This window comes from Corapipo altera, unplaced genomic scaffold, assembly GCF_003945725.1.
Source record: "Corapipo altera isolate COAL_440 unplaced genomic scaffold, ASM394572v1 2b, whole genome shotgun sequence".
Lineage (NCBI taxonomy): Eukaryota > Metazoa > Chordata > Aves > Passeriformes > Pipridae > Corapipo > Corapipo altera.
Window position 1 is genome coordinate 25,655,627 of NW_020884874.1, and position 19,889 is coordinate 25,675,515.

At 42.4% G+C, this 19,889-nt stretch overlaps 1 long non-coding RNA gene across 2 annotated transcripts; it reads left to right on the forward strand.

Annotated features, from left to right (window-relative positions):
* The first annotated feature begins 8,934 nt into the window (after positions 1-8,934).
* Positions 8,935-18,708, forward strand: LOC113942940. 2 transcript variants are annotated; one of them, XR_003526119.1, is made up of 3 exons: positions 8,935-9,539; positions 11,083-11,177; positions 11,886-18,708. It is a non-coding gene; the product is annotated as an uncharacterized LOC113942940 (long non-coding RNA). The 2 variants fall into 2 exon arrangements; XR_003526120.1 differs by lacking the exon at positions 11,083-11,177 and having other exon boundaries at positions 11,886-12,234; positions 15,489-18,708.
* Positions 18,709-19,889: the final 1,181 nt, after the last annotated feature.

The following is a 19,889-nucleotide window of genomic DNA, read 5'->3' on the forward strand; positions in this document are numbered from 1 at the left end:
ATTAAGAAGAGATTACCTTTATTGCTGTGAGTGTAAATTCAGTGGAAATACTCAGAAGCAGAATCGTTGGTGCTCTGTTATAGTTGGCTACATTAATCACTATGTCTTTCAAATTAAGCCACTTACTGATACAGCTTGTGAACATTAGGAAAAGAACTGGATCTTTGGTTGTCAGTACACGGGCAAATAAAATTCTCAGATATACACGAGCCTGGGAGTACAGCATCACTTAACTGTGCTCTCTTGCTTGCACACATACACAGCCACGTTCCTTAAGGGTTTGCCAATGCAATGTAGTGTTGAATTATACAGGCTAACTCTACAAGCTAGCTCTACAAGGATTAGCTCAGGGACTGGAATTACTGTAACAGCAGCAGCAGGATACATTAGCTCGCATGGTTGAGTTAGCCTGTCTGGCTACCATTATGACTAGATGGCTTCTTATTGTGAAAGCTAAGTCATGAAAGCTGTCTTGGGTCTTTCAGTGTGATAGGGTGGACCACGGCCCTCTCCTCCCCCAGCCCCACCCCAGCACAGAGCACTTTGCAGCACATAGGATATATCTACTTGCATTCAAGACCTGGATTCTTAAGGCATCTGGATTAATGGAGTAAACTGGCTCAGCTTCACTGTTGAAGTCAGTGGCATAGCTACACTGATTTACATCGACAGATTCCTGGCCAAGATGTTTCAGTCTGTCAATTGTATTAACCATGTTCTACCAATCTGGGGGGCTAGTCATACTCTTACTCCTTTTAACGATGATTCTGCTGCAGTTATCTTCTTTTGCTTGTTGCAGTTAAGGCCAACAGACTATTATGGTCTTCTATCTTGGTCTTGAAAGGATTTTAGCTTTAAGGGATAATTTTGAACAGCACTGTAGAAGCAGCAGCAGCTTCCTTACACTGCCAGACATCAAGGCTCAATCCCTCACTTTGCTTTCCCTGTGTTTCAACCTGCAGAGTGTTATGTTAATTTTGCTTGCAGCTTCAAGTCAGCTGAATTTCCGGCTGGCTTCAACTTAAGCTGCTTTTATTTCGAATAAGGTAAATTACCCGCTTCAGCCCAGGGCACAGTTTCCAAGCTTCCATTCTGCTAGTTTGCAGGCTTCACTTCCAGCAGCTCTGCATAATCCCTGCAGAAGGCATGTCCTCTGCTCCTCCTGTGCCAGGGACACGCTGCTTTGCTTGGCTGCTCCCAGGGCTGGAATTCTCCTCTTCTCTTTGGGCTTTTGGTCTGAAATCAACAAAAGTTATTTTTTCACTTTTATTTAAGAGACTTCTGCTAAAAGCAGATTGCCAATCCCTAGACCCTCCTCTCTGTTTATCTCCAGGCTTTACAGAAGCAGAAATGGAAAGTGTATCTGACAGTCATCTCCATTAATGGCTAGCAACAATTATGCAATACATCTGATGGGATTGAGAGCTCCCTAGCAGGCCAGTTGTTGCCAGTCTGCTTTTTCTGAGGCTTAGGAGGCTTGTGAAAAAATCAGTAGGAACAAGACTGTGATGATGTGAAGGTAATCCTAATCCCAGACTGCGAGTGAAAGTAAAACCAGGAGCATCTGTGGAGGCAAATCAACAGTATACCCAGATTCCTCTAGCCATGGAGGACCATGAGGAGGTCAACAGCTCTTAGATCTCCAGCCATCACAGATCACCGAAGTACACTGCCCGTGTGTGTCTCAGCCACCACTCACTTCCTAATATATCAGAGATCAGCCATCTCTGCCATCATGCATAAAAATCCTGAAACGGTCTGTCTCTAAAGGGGTTACATTCAAATTAATAATCCAGACCAGTGAAGGAAAATAAAGCACAGAGAGATGGGGTGACTTACTTGTGGCCACATAACAGATCAAAGCTGGGGCATCTGTCTCCCTCACTACACTGATCCCATAAAGTGTCATGGCCCTATGGAATAGGTTAGTGTATGCTTCTGCTTCAAAAACTTCTGAAAGCCAAATACAAACCCAGAAATACCTACCTTCAAGAAAGCCGCATGAGGCATCATATTATAGCATAAAGGAATAACCATTTCTTTTCTTGCTTTGTGGAAAGCTGAAATTTTATGTGCTGTGTGTTGGCATTTCCTGTGATATTGCCACAGGCACAGGACTCAGATGGATTGTTCAGGAACACATTAAATACTGCTTCATAGATACAACTTTGGACAGGAATCTGTTTTATGCATGTGGGATGGATAGGCAAAGCATCATCTGAGACAGAGATCGTTGGAATCCACAAAATATTGTTGAGGCACTCTGCAGAAATCTCCACTCAACATAGGTAATCCAAGCCTCATTTCTCTATGATTTGCTGAAAAGTATGTGTTTTGGTGTTGGTTTACTTCCATTTTACAAAATGAACATTTGCCTCAGTTCGCCTTTCCTATGTGCAGCTGTTTCGTTAGGAACATAGGAAATTTGTAACTGTAGTGGACTGATCCTGTCCAGCAGCCAAGCTCCCACACAGCTGCTTACTCACCCTTGCCCCCGCATCAGGATGGGGGACAGAAGGCGAAAAAAAATAAAGTGTAGAGACATGTTTAATTGGTGAAGGGAAGAGTAAAGGAAAACCACAAGCAGTCAGTCACTATCTCCCACAAGCATAACAGCCAGTCTCCAAGCACTGGACACCTTGGAAGCCCAAAAGCTCCCTGTTCTTTCTCTATCCCTGTTGTCATTGACAGTACGTGGCAGCCAGGGCAGCTGTCTCCTCCCAACTGCTTTTTCACATCTTACCTATTTGCTCCAGGAACTGGGGACAGAATGGAGAAAAGAGAAATCTTTGATGCTGTGCAGGCACTGTTCAGCAAACATTGGTGTGCTATGAATGCTGTTCTAGATGCAAACCCAAAGCACAGAACAATAGGGACTGTTACAAAGAAAGTTAACTCCATCCTAGCTAGGATAAGCACAGGCATCTTGTTTAAAGTACCCTGCTTCAGAGAAGTGTGTAAATGTCTCAGAAGAAACACGGTGGATTATACAGGGAATATAGGATTCAGAGACACCTCAAGAGAATGGTACGTTGGATGTGGGTTTGTTTCTCTCCTTTCATTAGAGAGGCATTTCAGTACCAAATTTTATATAGCTGAAGAGAACTGAGATGACCTTTATTCTTCAGTGATCAATCATGAGACTTTCTCCTGTTCTCTCTATATTGGTGTTATGCTATACCTGTCAATGTGGTTGTTATCAGTTCCATAAGAGGTCTCATGTAGCTTATAATTTTACCTTTAAATATAGTAACTAAAAGTAATTTTAAATCTCCCTTTCTTATATTTCTTCTCAGTGCTGAGTCCCAGAAGTTAACAATGTATACTTTGTTCAAGTAGGGTGCATTTTTACTGAGTAAGCCTTGATTGTGGATGCTTCCTGGCCATGGGTCCTACCTTCTTAAATGCAGAGCACAATTTCTCTGCCTGCCAAAAGTGAACAAAAGTCTGAGACTGAGAAAAAGCTCTAAACTGTGATAACTGTCAGCCCCAAATAAATATTGATTTTAAAGTGTAAATTCTTAGTAAAGATAGATGTCAAAGCCCAACAAACCCAATTATAGTGCAATAAAATATATTTCATAACCCTAGTTTAAATATGTGCCACAGCTTCTGTAGTGTAACATGGAAAGACAGAGAATCCACATGGCCTTCTTGATAAAATATAACCAGAGAGATATTTATTAAATTTATCAGATATATATTGTACCAATATAGATAGCCAAGTGTGTTGTATTTCTGCCATAACTTACTTCACTCTTCACTTTACTGTCTGTTTTAATGAACTTTAAGTGCTGTTTTCTTCATCTTGGCTTTGAAGTGGCTGTCCCTACACAGAATCACAGAATCACAGAATCTGCTGAGCTGGAAGGGACCCACAAGGATCATCGAGTCCACGTGTGTGAGTGTGTGCCTTTCTGTCTTCACTGTGGCCTTTGAACTAGTGGGTCATTTCTAACCTATTTGCAAAAAAATGTCTCAGATACACTAATTTCACACAAATTTAATCAAACCAGGCAGCTGTTAGCGGCCTGCTGACAGGAAACACTGCGTTATAAGCTCATCTCCTCTAGACTACAGCAAATCCACACAGAAGAGGTTTGTCCTGGCTACCTTTGGCTCAGAAAAGATTTGGCTGGAGCTTCTGCCTTTTCAGCCCCCAGAGAACCTAAACACGAGGAGCAGAGCCAGAAGAAACCCAGCCTTATCAGACCTTTGGCAGCACCTTTCCTTGTTTCTCCTCTGAGCATGGTGAGCAGAATCTGAATGTGATGGCCAAAGCAAAAACAGGTCATGCCATCTGCTAATGTGAAATCACAGGATTGTAATATTTCCTTTATTGGCCTTCTTTTTTTTTTTTAACTTTTTCATAAATCTTTCATATAAAGACTGACGCTTTTTTCTCAACCACCACTGCATGGTCAATTTCCTCAAGTTGTCTGTACAGGTGCCTGATGTGTTTGGGGATGTTTACAAGAAATTCAAAACCTACCCACATGCATAAGTAGTTCGTAGTGTTCTCTATGCATAATTCTTCTTCCATGTGTGTTGAATTTCATCACTATCACAGTTTTCTTAATTTTTTCATCCTTCTCATGCTTTTCCATTTGACCCACCTACCTAATTTTGCATGACACATACTCTGTCACCTTTGCTCTTTGCCATGGTCTTCAAATTATTAATAAATATCCCAAGCACATGTCATATTTTTAATCTCTGGAGCACCGTATGTGTAAGCCCTTTCCATGCTGAGATGGACCATTTGTTCCTCCTCTTTGTTTCTATTCTCTCAACTGTGGGCTTTTTTTCTCCCCCTATCCATGCAGGACTTTACCCTTCACCTTGTGGTTACTAAGTTTCCTTTATAGCCTCTTCTCAGGAATTTATCAAAAGCCTTTTGAAAGTCTAAATAAAATACAGACACTGGTTGTCCTTTATCCACTGTTTTAACTCTTTTAAAGGTCTTGAACAGGTTTGAGGTTTCTTCTAAGACAGAGGTCATGCTGATTTGTCCCTACTATATCACCCTCATCTAGTGTTACTGCTTTATAAGAACTTTAAATGACTCCCCTGTACTAGGAGTGTGTTGCTTAAGAACAGAAAGCAGAGGGAGATACTTGTCTGTGGAGACTTTTCCTTACAGCCTTCTATCTGTTTGGTTTAGGCCCTGAGGTAAGGAAACAGGAAAACAGATTAATAGACATTGCAATCTCCCCCAAGATACTTCTAGATAAACACAGCCTTGGGCATTTAGAAAGTCGGATTTATTACACCTTAAAAGAGGTTTCTGAAAACCATGGCTGTTTTATTTTAAAGTATGCAGCATAAGGCATGCACTTCTTTAATCTTTGCCACTCTGTCCTGATAGACAACCAAAAGCACAGGGCCCAGGGTTTAGAAACAGTTGTGTATAAACTGGAAACAATCTCAGCAAGCCTTTATAAAAATGAAGAACTCTTTGGGGGCACTGAAGTGGATTTGAACTAAAGCCAAAACACATTTCCAGTACACAAGCTGCACAGAAACAGACACAAATGCACAATTGATACTGGTAGGGTAATATAATTGCCAATATTTTCCTGGAAAAATGAGAATGAAGACAGTGATGTTTGACGGTACATGTATTTTTATGCTCAAAACAGCACTGAAGAGCATACCTAGGCCTCAGTGTTTGGCAGGCGCTGGAGGTCTGGGATCCCAGCTGTGACCCCTGTTGTCTGCAAAGCACCATTACCAGGATACTTGCTTCTTGTTGCTGGTTGACTGTATCCCAAGGTCCCAACGCCTAACTGTGCTGTACTGCTGGTGGGTGTACTGCATACGCCCAGCTCAGATTAAGTATTTACTTTTGGGGACCACTGGAATTTTTTATTCATTTTGCCTGAGCTAAAAGTTTTCAAAAAGGCGACTTTGTCATTCAGCATTCATCTCTTTTTTTTACCTCCACAAAGGCAGGAAAATATATTTGTTGATTTGCTTCTGATATGGGAAAGACTCATATTCCTAGCTACTCTCATCTTGTCATTTTTTTTTTCCCCTGACTGATCCCATTCTCTCCCCGCTCTCAGCTCGCAGCAAACAGGTAAGTACTATAATCTGAAATTCTCTGACTACTCAAAAGGCTCCCTTCTCTTAGAGTTTGCGGTCTATGGTATTTTTCCAAGGTAAAGGTAAAAAGCACCCACCACCATAGGCTTATGCTAGAAGATAAGGGACTAATTTATACCAACTTTCATGCGAGGTGTATAATTTACTAATTAACTCTGGAAGTTTCTTTTGTGGACTTTCTGACTTTTATTTCTTTTAAACTATGAGCACCTGGGAATTTTGGGTGCTCCCTTCCCCTTAAGACTGAGATTCCACAAAGGGGGTTACACTGTTACTTGGAAAAAGATGAGGGACTAAATTAATCTCTCTCTGATGCTGTGTTGGTATGGAGTTCTTTAAATATTGCAATATCCTTGAAAGTAGTCTCCATTCTGAAAGGAACTGTTGGTCCCTCTGGAGATGCTGAGGGCTACTGGAGAACTATAAACCCAGCACTGTTCATGGGCAGAACTGCTAAAACGAGTGCCATCGTTGTTGGACTGGAGCTCTGGGCTGTGGTTTATAAGATTCCCTTTTTGGAAGCTGATACCTGCCTCAGATACACCCACCCACCTGCACACATAAAGGACATCCACATATGCAGAAACAAGCTGAGTGTTGTGGACTGGGGACTTAATATTTTGTATTCCTCTATGATATTGTGTGTTAGGGACTGCGGCTAGCACTTAATATTTTGTCTTCCAGTGCATCTACACAAGCCTCCCCGGGTACACACAGTCCCTAGCATTTGAATTTGTCTTTTTCTGCATTGCCTGAAGCACAGTTTGCTCACGCTTAGGTGATTTACTAAAGGCTGCATAACCACTTGGAAATATGCAAGGCTGTTTTTGGCAGTGCTGGTATAGATATTTCAGTGCCCTGCCTCAGATTGATAGTGTTACTCAGAGAAGAGAATGCAGCTCTGGAAAATGTTTGAGTTCAAAAGGAAGAACCTCTTTAATCACTTAGGCTCTCAGGAAACCCAAGACCCAGTGGGACAGTCTCCTCACAGTTGACACTGTCCCAGAAAATCAGTGGCATTTGAAAGCAAGATCACAGCCAAGGAAGGAAGGCACTGTAGTGATGGAGAGGGCCTCAGCCACTGTGAGTGAAATGGCTACTGCCTGTGCTGCAGCCAACATCTGGCAGGGAGACTTGGGGTTCAGTAATGCATAAAGAACTGAACTTTATTTAGCAATGCTACTTTTTCTCTTTGAAATACCTGTGAGGGTTTGGATCAGATAATCAGCTTTTAAAACCAGTGTGGCACAAGGAACTATTCCAAGTCTCCTGATCTCCTGAGACTATATTCGGGGCCTGATTGGGCAATTTCTTGCTTGCTTTCTTCTCTTTCTCCCCCTCTCTAAATATACATATCCTGACTGACTCCTATGAGATTAATTCAAACAGAGCAACTGCTGGATTAGACCTTAATCCCTTTTCCATCCATTTAAATCATCCTGAATGCTGAGAGATTGTGGTGTGTTCCAGTGCTGGCCTGACTCATTTTATTCTGGCATTTTGTTGCTGTTTTGCATCTGTTTTCTGTCCGTTTTCTTTTTTCTTTTTTCTTTTTTTTTTTTTTCTCCAAATTCTCTAGCTTCAGTTGAATTTGTAACTTGCAATTTTACCAGTATGGTCTGGCAGTGACATCTGTCTTGAGGAGATCACTTTCCCCCCTTCTTGTTCTGCAACAGCCAATTGATTCTTACGAAACATCCCTCTCCATCTGCCTAGCTTTGCTCTGCAGCTTCATGCAGTGTGAACTTTGAAAGGATCAGCTCAGATTATCCACATTTACAGCTATTTTTTTCCGGCAGTGCACCCCGACAGCAGTCACTAACTGACATATACAGTAAGATGACAGCATTGTCCAAAAAGCAGAGGGGTGGGCTACCACATAGAAAACTCTCTGATACAGGAGTTCCCTCAAAGGAAGCGGAGGTCATCTCCCGGCCACTAAAGTCTTCTTAATCTGGAGTTTAACAGGGAGCAGCGCTCTGCACAGCCCGAACTGCGGCGGCGGGATGGGCACACGCTGTCCAGCACAGTGCACGCCGCCCATGTAGCGCGTACATCCCAGCACCGCACAGCCCCAGTTCTGCCCCAAAACACTGCGCAGGGCCATCCGCCCGCCCTCCGAGGGCCGCTGGGGGCTCTTTGGGAGCGGAAGGGAGGTGACGGGCGGGAAGGGCTGGAGGGGGCGAGGCCGCGTGGGCCGGGTCGGTAGGAGGTTCCTCGGCCGCGGCGGCGGGGCGGGAGCCAGGCCGGTGTGTGTGGGCAGTCCCGGGGGGGCCGGGGCACGGCGGCTGCAGAGCCTTGCTGCCCGCCCGAACGCGGGGTCGTGCCGCCCTCTGCTGGGGCCGACGCGGCGCGGCCGGGCGGGCGGGCGGGGGCCGGGGAGAGGGTGGGGTGCGGTGCCCGTGCCGGGCTGGGGGCGGCCTGGAAAGGGTGCAGGCGGTGCTTGTGTTGGTGTGGGTACGGGCAGAGGTTTGGGCGCTCGTGCGGGCTCGTGTGTGGCTGCGAGTAGCGGTGAGCGAACGCTCACATCCCAGTCGTGCCGGCTGCGTTACGGTGCTGAGGTGGATGAAGCCCATGCTGTATTTTGACCCTGCGGGTAATCCAATGTCCCCGTCGCTCTCGGCCTCCACTGCCTATTGAAGCCCTTCGGGTAGGAAGTGGGGACTGGTGTAATTTAAGAAGAAACGACTTGGCTGACCTTGTCCCTAGCCAGTGTAACGTGGCCCGTGGCTGTGCTCAGTAAGGGCAGCCGGACTGGACCATTCCCTCCAGGAACACCAGACACATGATACAGGTGCATCAGGCACTAGAGGTGTAGTCAGAGTGGGGTAGAAATATAGACTCGTTTAGGTTGGAAAAGGCCTCTAAGATCATCAAGTCCAACCATTAACCCAGCACTGCGAAGTCCACCACTAAACCTGAAGATGTCTAGTAAAAGCTGAAAGGTTTGAAATGCCAGTTGACGTGAAAATTTTAGCTGTTTCATTTGTGCTTCTTGTGTCTTGCTGAGCTAGGTTCGTTCATGCTTAAACAGAGTTTTGGATTAACTGGATTAACAGGAACAACCTGTGTGTCACTGTTTGGGATAAATACAGTGGATTTCTTTTTTGGGGGCTGCAGAAAAAAAAAAAAAAGACATATTGGCCCTTCCAGCCACATGCAGGAGAGAGTTGTGGATTTCAGAGCAGAAAGCCTTTCTGTCAATGAGCTCCTGAAGTAGGGAGGGTGCTCTTTGCTATCTGGCATCAAACATGTTTTGAAAGTGTTGTTTGCTCATTGTCATTGGTGCCAGCCCAGATCTCTGTTTGCCAGTGCTGGTGGTTTGGCATCACTGATCTAGAGTGAGATCAAACAAGGGGGAATATGGAGCCAGAGCCTCGGTTTATTTACCCTAGTGTGAGTGAATGGAGAGATGCCAATGTTAAATGTAGGTAAGCAAATACATAATCTGTCACTTAAACTCATTTTGACACTTGGTAAGAATAACTTACAAAGCATCCTGTTGGACTACAGCAAAAAAGCAAAGACTGTGTGCATCTTCTTTATCCCTATGCTTCTCACTAAGGAGAAGGGTTGTAATCCAATCCATTAGCAAGATGAAGCATGAATGTTGGCTAACTCCATATCCCTGTCACCCAGCATAACTTACATCTTTGTAATTTCCCTTCTGTGGAATGTGTTCATCCATTCAGTAGGAAGAATAACAACTGGTATATGAAATACCTTAATTCTCTTAAATTGTGTATAAGTGTCAAGTAGGGATTGGATTTAACCAAAATAATGTTTTAAAATACATTTTAATACACCAACTGAACCACTGAACAGCCAGTATAGAGCAGCCAAAGGCTATACATGTATTTTCAATATTCTTTTATTATGCGTAAGATTTTGTTCTTGTTACATGCTGACAGGATTCTTAGTAGCTTGGCACAACTTAATTTTTTTCTGGGGAACATTTATAAAAGATTAACAAGCAACTCAGCCCATTAGGGGAGCTGGGAGCAGAGATCTCCTGTTCCTGATGAGTGTGGTCAAGGCATTCGATACTATACCATTTCTGATTTGTATGTGTAGCTGGGCCTCTGTTTTTTGCAAACCAAAATGATTAAGGTAACTGAAGTTGTTCTGTTCAAAATTTTTTTTAATTTTTTAATTTTTTTAATGTCTATGAAAGAACTAGCAGAATTATTTTTAGCTTGTATCTGTAAACTACTCTCTTAGTTTGAATTTGAAGGTATGTCCTATACAATGTGCTGCAGACAACTGGCAACTGTGTTTGCAAATAGGCAAACATTACTTAACCCTCAGATAATGCTGGGTTTAAATGATTTAAATAGTTTGTTTGATTATTCATGTTTTTTCTGCCGACTTTCACAAATAATCTATTGAATGAATTTACTACCAGCTATCGAAACAGCAGCATTTAAGTAAATATTAAACAGTGTTTTCACAAGGCTATTTTCTCTTTCAAAAATCTAAATATTGAAGCAGAAACTTGATGCAAAATGTCACATTTAGCTAATCAAGGAAAAGAAATATCTGCTCTCTGTCTGGTATTCTGAGTTTCAACATTATTTTGACTAGTTCTGCAATGAATTGCTGTGGACAACAAATAACTCAGATAATAATTTCAAATGAATAACTGAGAAACTCACAACAACATCTGAAGATCAAAAAAGGACATTTTAATTGACTAAGTTATTCATTGGGAGCTATCCACCCAGCCATTAACTCTGATTTGTGTGGGACTTTGGAGAACATTAGCACCTTGCTCCTATCGCTGCAGGATAGGCTTGTTGAACGTCAGACAGGTGGTTACATAAGACATCTACACTGAATGATTTCCAGAATTTTCCTTCCAGGCCAACAGTTTGTAAACAGCCTTTCAAAATGCTGTGAAAATGATTCCATTTTCCATTTGCCTCTGGATAATAAATAGCAGGAGCCCTGCGATTCACTATGTCTCTTCCCCAGTTCTTCTCCTGAAGGTGAAGTCCAGGGTTACAAGTCAGTTTCTTTTGGGTTTCCTTCATGGTTGAAATTTGTTAACAAAACTTGATTACTACCATGTAAGTAACTTGAGAAGAAATGGCTACTTCTGGCTATTTGCTGAAGCAATCAATTGCACTAATAGTGTAACAGCAATCCTCTGCTGCTACTTGAGGTGTTCCTCCAATTTCAATAGCATTGTTCTGCTGTAGAGTGAAGGGTCTGGCAACAAAAGGCATTGCATGCTCCAGCCATTTTATCAGGCTGTGGTTGGGTGACAATAGGTTTGTTACGCCTCAGAGAGGCTCCATGGGATATTTATGGCTTTCCTCAAATTCAGAGCTGAGTCATAGCTACCTGCACAGCACATATCCCTGACTCTTTGCTTGTTTTGGGCTGCCCTGTTTGTGAATGTCACAAGCATGTTGAATATAATTGAGTCAGGTTGTGGCAAGTGCCTTTGGCTGTTGAAGATAACAAATCACACTTACCATTTTTAGGAGTAATGTTAGTGATCAAAGACCACAGTCAGAAACAGGACTGTATTTTTATGTGAACTAAATATGAAATAAAAAATCTTGCCCTGGTGCAATAGCTGTAGGCAAATAGTAGTTGGTTCAAATGAAGGGCAGGGTGGTGATAATCAGAATAACTTTATATTTTAATGCACGTCTTTCAGTTGGCTAATCCTATGCACATTTTCATTCCATTATGTTTCATTTTCTACTTCCTTATATTCTGCAGATATTGTACAACATGAGTTTTTACATTTCTGTCTCACCTTCCAGGTGCTGCCAACGGCAAACGACCTTCATCCCAGCATTCTTCCGTGGTGAGCTTTGCCTGGAATTGGAGAAAAAGAAAAACTGAAATGAACAGCTCACTGTGACTGTGCAGCTTGAGTCACTTGAACCACATCAGATGACAAACTATTCTTAGTGGTTCTTCCATGCAGTCAACTTATCTTCCAACAAGGAAAGAAACCCTTTTTCTCAGGTGCATGCTTCACCTTTCACCAGGAGATTTGCTTGGCCTCTTTTGCTCCTCTGATGCACTTGTTCCCTCATGTTTTTCATGTATTCTCTGTTCCAGTAAAAGTGCTGGATCTCACAGAATGGAGACAGTTAGGCAAACAAGGTAATCACTGAGGCTTTTATCAGGCAGTTCCTCAAAATTAAACTGAGCAACATTTATCTGGGAAAACATAGCATTGCTCTGCCTGGCGAATTTCCATTACTCTTGCATAATGTGGGTACATTTGGCATAGGCATACCATGAGGTTCAAGTCTCGGGAAAGGATGCCAAGTAGTCACATCTGCTGGCTTGGGTGCCAGAGCAAACACTCCACATTGCCTGAGTCAGGGCTTATGCTTCTTTTGGAGTTCAGAAGACTAGTGGAGGGAAAATTGTCTGTGTAAAGGAATTTCAGCTGAATGTTTATATAGCTCTCAAATTTCTTTGAGCTGCTCTGAGGTCTCAGCACTGATTATCACCCAGATAACTGTTCCCCCAACACCAGGATGGCTCGTTCAAGATCAGTGAGACAATATACTGGGAAAGCACTAGGCTGATAATTTAATGTGGCTTTTATGAGAAAAAGATGTGGAATTCTGTGTTGTATCACTTGCAAGATCCCACCTATTTCTGTGTCATGGTGCATGCAAATGATTCCTCAGACATCCAAAGAAGTTAAGTTTCCTCATAATCCCAAGAATACTGCCCTAGTGGGATGAAATGCTCTCATTCACAACTGCCTTGTTAAGCTCATGTATACTCATATCCCAAGGAAAACTATCCTTTATTTTTCTTCTTCCTTGGGAACAAGAATCTGAGACAACAAATCATTCATCGATTAAATCCCCTGTTTGATTTCATAACTCCTGGGGAATGGCTTGCCTTGCAGATAGTATCAACATGTGGGGACTCACATATCTCCTGACTACTGTTTAATGTATAAATGTAATTACACAGTTCAGTATGATAAACTCGGTACAGACAGTTGACATTGAGAAAGCAGCTAAACTGTTGTTTTCTTTGCCAGTGGGAGTAAAAGATACACAGTGAGATGGTTTAGAAGGTCAATACAGAAGTGGATACCTCTCCTGTGCCAACAGCAACAACACAAAAAATGTTCAGGTGTAAGGCTGGAGGCAAGTTAAGTTTGGGGAAGTTGTCACAGTCCAAAACTAAGATTCCCACAACTATCTCAAGGCACATGTATCAGGTATTACTTTTAAGTCACTCAGAGCAGTTGAATTTCTGTAAGCCCTCTGAAAACATAACCAGCTGTAGCAGAGATACCAGATTGGTACTACCCAACATCACTTCATTATAGCAGGGCTGCCTTAAGATGATAATTTTACTGTATCACAAGCAGCAACATGATATCATAGATTTTGACGGGGTGAGTCCAGGAACATTTAAGATTTTTTTTTTCCTCAGGAGAATTTCCCTGGAATATTTTATGGATATTAAGCTGCAGTGTTACTTCTTCAAACCTATTTCTGCAACATTTCCTTTATCAGTTAAAGGCATGGGTGTTCATGAAACATAAGTTTCAGAATGGCAAGCACACATTTTTCTTAAACAGCCTGAAATAGGTATGTCCAAGTGTTCCTAGCAAAAATGGCTGAGTAGCCTTGGAACTTAAAATGGACAGTGCCACAGAGTCAGTCATACCTAAGAACTTCTGTGTGAGCTGGATTTAACACTCAGAGTACATTTTGGAGGTGACACATGGGGTTTGTGTCTCATTCAAAAGTAATAATTAATTAATTCAGATGTTTGATGGTAGATATTACTAGAAGGAGGTGTTGACTCCATCCATGTGATACATTATTTGCTGCAAGCAATTTATTGCATGTAAGACATTATTCTTCACTTCAAAAAGGAAGTCAGCAAGTATCTTCTGTGGGATATACTTTATTAGGACTCTCTTCAGTGGAGATCAGCAAAGATCTCTGATAGACAGGGGCATTTGCCTGTTGTTTTATTCAGGCTTTGTCTGAACTAGAAAAGGGGACAGACATGGTCAGTGCTTAGAGGCAGATGCAGCCCAGTCTTGGTGGGTGGGAGGAGGAACAATGAAGGTCTTATCACGGCCAGCTCAGCTGCGCTTGCAGCTCTAAGCAGAGCTAATGGAGCAGGCTGTTTTACTTTTCGGAATTTCTGTGCTTATTTCTGAGTAAACAGGTCTGTGGATGTTGCCCGGAGTCTTCTCTGTTTGGCTGACTTCTTCTAAAACTCTAGAATGTGGAGAATGTGCTGGATGTGAAGCACTGGGAGCTTCCTACTGAATCAAAATACATGCTTTTTAATACACTGCTGAAATACATCTCTGAATAAACTGTTTAAAGTAAAGTAGCCCCCAGTAGCCAAGTTAAGTCTGCAGTGAGTTCAGACCAAGCTGCTCAGGGCTTCATCTGGTTGGGTCTTCAAAACTTGTAAATTTGGATGCTGCACAACCTCTTCAATTTCATGGGGAAAGGACACTTGCAATAGTTCAGTTTGTGACCATTGAAGGTAGGAGCTCTACATACCTTCAGCCAGGATACTACCTCTCGGATGCAACACCTCTTCCTCACAGCTGTGGAGTTTCCTCTTCGTTATTGAGCCTGTAGATTGTCAAGATGGTTTGTCACAGGGAACAGATTCAGTAGAGCAGGGTAGAGATGCAAAGGGAATTCTGGACAGTTTTAGCATCAAAATATTAAATATTAAAGCTGCACCACTGAATTGTGCCACCACATCTCTGGACAGCTGAGCCTAGTAATACAACTGCCTATGTCATGATTTTAAAAGTCTCTAGATGTTAGCATGAGGTATTGTGGACTGCATTTAGAAACCTGGAGTTTTCTGTTCACTCTAACAATGTTCCACCTTTCCCATGTCCTGCAGAAACCTTGCAAATCTCCACACTTGCAAATCATATTTAAAATCAAACTCTTTTGTTGTAATCCAGCAACAGTGAAGGTATTTTTGTATTTACTGTGTTTCATTTCACTAAATAGGATTTAAGCTATTTTTCATATTCAGAATTGCAACAAGTGGTCTACCAGACAGAAGCCATTTATGGTAGGATTATTTTATGACATGGATAGTTGTGGAGAATGGGCAAACACAATCCACCTGCAAAGCCCCATTCTCAGAATAATCTTGCAATAAGATACATTATAAAAGAGTAGTCCTAAAAGAAAAAGCCCTGGCATGGACAGTTCCTCAATAATTTCTCTGCATCAGCTTCCCGAGTATGAAATGCCATCATGACTGAGCATAGGCAAGTGAGTGATTTATAAATAAAATTAAGCCTGCAACAGCTAAAGATCTACACTAGACTGGAGAGTTTGTTTGCTGAATTACTATGCAAATTTAACAATTAAATCTTCTTTCAGCTCCTAAGGGAATGAGGGGGATTACTAAAGAGAAGGAATTTGACACGATTGAAAAAAACAGATGAAAATGGAAGGATTCCCTGCAGTTGATCAGTTCTGCCCTGCACAGCAGGAATCACACGGTTAGTAAGAGTTACTACAGAGATTTCCAGAAAGATTTGTACAAAGTAGAAGAAATACAATGAGGAAATATAAAACCTCCACTGTGTAAGTCAACTTTTATTTGTCTTTTTGCAAAACTGAACTATGAATTTATCTTGAATGTCTTGAGTGAACTCCACACTTCATGCTTCTGTATCCAACCAACTCAAAATAACCAAATAACTTCAGAAAAGGAAAAAATAAGTCAACTAAGAAACAACAACTCTCTTTGGTTTGACTGATCTGAGCCTTTTAAAATTTATTTATTTATTTATTTATTTATTTATTTTCATTATCCCTGCTTCCTGAGCTTGGTAGTTAGAACAAGAGACTTCTGTTTTGACAGCCTGTCTCCTGGGTTCCCCACTGAAAAGGCCAAAGCTCCCAGTGAAGCAGCAGTAGCTGCCTTTAAACAGGAGACAAGCACTTCTTGCTTTCCTGTGCTGCATGCAAATAGAGAGGCTCAGTGTTACCCGGCTCTGCCAAGCTTCCCCCTAATGTGCCTTCTGCATGGCAATGGCCGGTACAAGTGATCATCCAGCATCGTGTCTTTGAGCCTGTTAATGTCTCTGACCCCGGTCCACTGATCACCCGCTTCGGCAGGGGACTCGTCATCTGTACAAACAGCGTTTACAGAGCCTGCAGCCTCCTGGCTGTACGTGACAGAGAGCACTGCTTTATGCTCTGGCTGTTCAGCAGAGCTCAGAAGGGCAGCTGCCCCTTCCATGCTTGTAAGTAACACTTCCATGACAACACCTTCAGCTCATTAGTTTTGTTTATTTCTTTCTAGAATGGCAGTATATTTTCTAGAGTTTTTTTAAGTGCACTAAAGAATGGGCCATCATATCTGTTACTAAGCTACCCACGGGGTAATTCAGAAGAAGGCTGGAGGTTTTAAAAACAGAGAAGAGATGATCACACTGCAGAAACTATATTTAATCCTTCAACCCCCACCTCACCACCTGATCCTCTGCTGCAATGCCAGTACCAGAGCCCAATACATACATTCATAGTCACACGTGCATGAAAGTGTGTTTAATAAAATGAGAAACTCTAAACTCCAAATTGATAATACCTCAAGGAAAGGTAGTCAAGATGCTGCCCTCTTCTACCTTGCTGTTCATTTATTTCTTTGATGAGGGAAAAAGTGATGCTGCCTTCCCTTTGCCAAGTAGCCAGTCAGCCCCAGAAGAGTTAAAAGAGCGGTGGACTTTTATGGGAGTGGAAAGCCTATGGGTTATCAGGGTGTTTGTGAAGGTGATCTTTGAGTTGACATGTGTAGCGGTTTTCCTAGGGCCACACAGCAGCTCTGGCACAGGCACCAGTCACATCTCAGTTTTAACCTGGCTGTGTCCCCCAGCCACGGACTTGAAACTGTAAAATCTGTGCCAGTATGAGATATCAGTGCCACAGATTGGGGAAAAAACTAATGGTCCGTTGGCACCATGAAACATGCCCTAAATTTGCACCCAAGAAGCAAAGAAAAGACAGATACAGAAACATGTGAAATCTCCATTTAGTCATATCAAAATCCTTTGCTAATTGCCCTTGGGAGAAAAAAAAAAAAGAAAAGCATTCTATATAAAAGCTTATTTTCCTCCCTAAACTCCACAGAATCTGGTCAAGCTCCAAATCTCTATCCAAAAATTTTTGATAGATTTCACAACACAAATATTTCAAGGCACTCTTGTGTGGAAGACCATGTGTGTGCAGTGGATATTCCCATATTTTTGTTCTGAATGGCCCTTTTTTGCTCCTCCTGTAAAGACTGCACCTTAACAGGAGCGTGTAGGCAGAGATTAGGAACAGCAACAAAACTGGTTTTCTATTTTTTTTCCCTACACATACCTACCCACAGCGAATACTGTTAACTATCATTGCTGCTGTGAGCTGTGCACATGAACAGCAGCTAGGTAGATACAGCAGGCCAGGAATAAGGGTTCAAAGACAAATACACAAAAGACAAATACAGTAGGATTGGTGCAGGGGTGAAAGAGGACAGAGGCAGCAGTGCCCCTCAGCTGGCCTGCAGATAAGGGAAGGGAAAGGGAAAGGGACTGTACTGCTCTGTCAAAAGATACTGAGAGCAGAAGGGGGAGAGAAAATGAGGCACTGACCACTGGTTAAAAAACCACAGAGAAGAGAAAATGTCACCTTCAGGGAGGAGGTGGAGCATTCTGTAAATGCTGATTCAGATATAGTCTGAACCAGGGCAGAGAGATATTGAAATGAAAAGGCTTCTGTTTGCTTTAAAAAATTGCTGTGCAATGACTATCTACTTGGGTCTCTGCCACTTTCTTCCCAGCATTTTCTCCCTCCTATAACCTGGCTTGTCTTATTTGCAGGGGCAGTTTGGCTTACAAGCTGTTCTCTGCCAGCTCACCTGCTATCAGAGCCAGCTTTCACGGTGGCCACAAATTCTCCACTGCTCCTGCCTTTTGCTGACAGCACTTTCTGGAGTAATATGTCTGGTAGCTCAACTTTAAAGCCCACAAGATTTGGCACACATCAGGTCACACTTCCTTTGTGGTCTGTTCATTAGTGTTCTCCATGTCAGGATGGGCATAAGAAGAAAAGACACAACCTGTGACTGAGGTATGCTAAGCCTTCAATGCCTACTTGCTATAAGCCAGAATGCCCATCCCTTGGTTTTATAAGCATCAGCTTAACTCACAACATTAGGGGAAGGGAAAAAAAAATTGCACCCTGAGGCAAATTTTCTCATTCAAGTTAAACATTTTTCTCTTGAACAGAAGGGTCTGTAGAGGAAATGCTGATACAACCTTAACCTTGGCAGCACAGGCACTGAGGCTGTGTTAATCAGTGTAAAGAGCAGAATCTTTGAGCATCAGTAAGGATCCTTGAGAACCTTGCATTGAGTGGTACAGAGAACAAAAAAAGACTTGCAACTCAACAAAAAAAGCTTAGAAATTTCCCTTACTCTGCTGAGGTTCAAAGGCTTCTTTCTCTATATTTGATATGAAAGGAATAAGAAAATAAAATGTCATTATCCACAGTCTTAAAGCTTAAGATAAGTCCTGTCAGCACGCAAATCTTGACAGCTTCAGGCCAGAAGAAAGTAGCCGCACACATTTCTGCTGTGCGTTTTGCAACCGGACATGCCTATCTCGTATTGGCCTTTTTAGCCACCAAACGTGCTTGCAACAAACATGGGTAGAGCCCTTCCCAAATCTTCGTTCGTGAAGCCCAGCCATGATGATGAAAGCTAAAGATAAGTCCTGTCAGCATGCAGATCTTGACAGCTTCAGGCCAGAAGAAAGTAGCCGCACACATGTTGCTGCATATGTAGAAGCTGTGTGCATGTGTGAGAACAGTTGCAACAGGGACAGCCTGTTACTAGGAAGCAGATATGCTGTTTCAGGTTCATGTTACCAGGAGACTTCGAAAAGTTGAAACCTAGCCTAACCAAGCTGCCAATGGCCTCTAATGAAAATTTCCATTTGGAAAGGCTTGATGTTGACTTGGCATGACACCAAACAAGCAGCCTGCTGCAGAATTTTACACCAATTGTATTTCTCCTAATTAAACCCTGTCTGACCTCAGCATTAGGAAACAATTTGTTTCAGGATATAACCAGCACACATAAGCAATTACATTCTGTTTACCCTGCTAGTATTATTTGGCTTCCATGCTTTCCAGTGCTTCTACTATTCCAAATGCTGCCTGGGAGCCAGAGGTATAGAAAGTGTGGAGTGTTCAAACTTTTTTGTTGGGTAGAGGAGAAAGGAAGGAGAGGAAGGGAAGCTTACACTGAAAATATCATCAACTTTTAGTCATACCATAGGCACCCAGAAGTAGGGATCAGATGGTGTGTCATGGTTTGAGATAGCCCCAAAATCCAATTCCCTAGCTCCATCCCCCCTCCCACATCTCAACCTAATGTGAGATGGGTTTTTCCAGACAAAACACAACCAGACTCAGAATGGGGGAAAGGGAATATATTACAATGACTGTACAAATAAATACTATAACACCTTATACACACGATCACAACTATCTCTACCATGACATATAGTATTTACAATGGATCAGATCTCTTCTTCCCTCCAAATAAAAGTCCAGGAGGGAAAGAAGGACAGATCCCTTCCAGTCTCTCAGGGCAGCAGCTTCTTCTAAGGCAGCAGGTCTCCTCATCTCATGCATGCAGCAGTAACTGGATTGTTGTAGCTGGATCTCTGTTCAATACACACAAGGGGGTCTCCAAGCCCCTTGGAGACCGTCGTCTTCAAAACGAGGGTC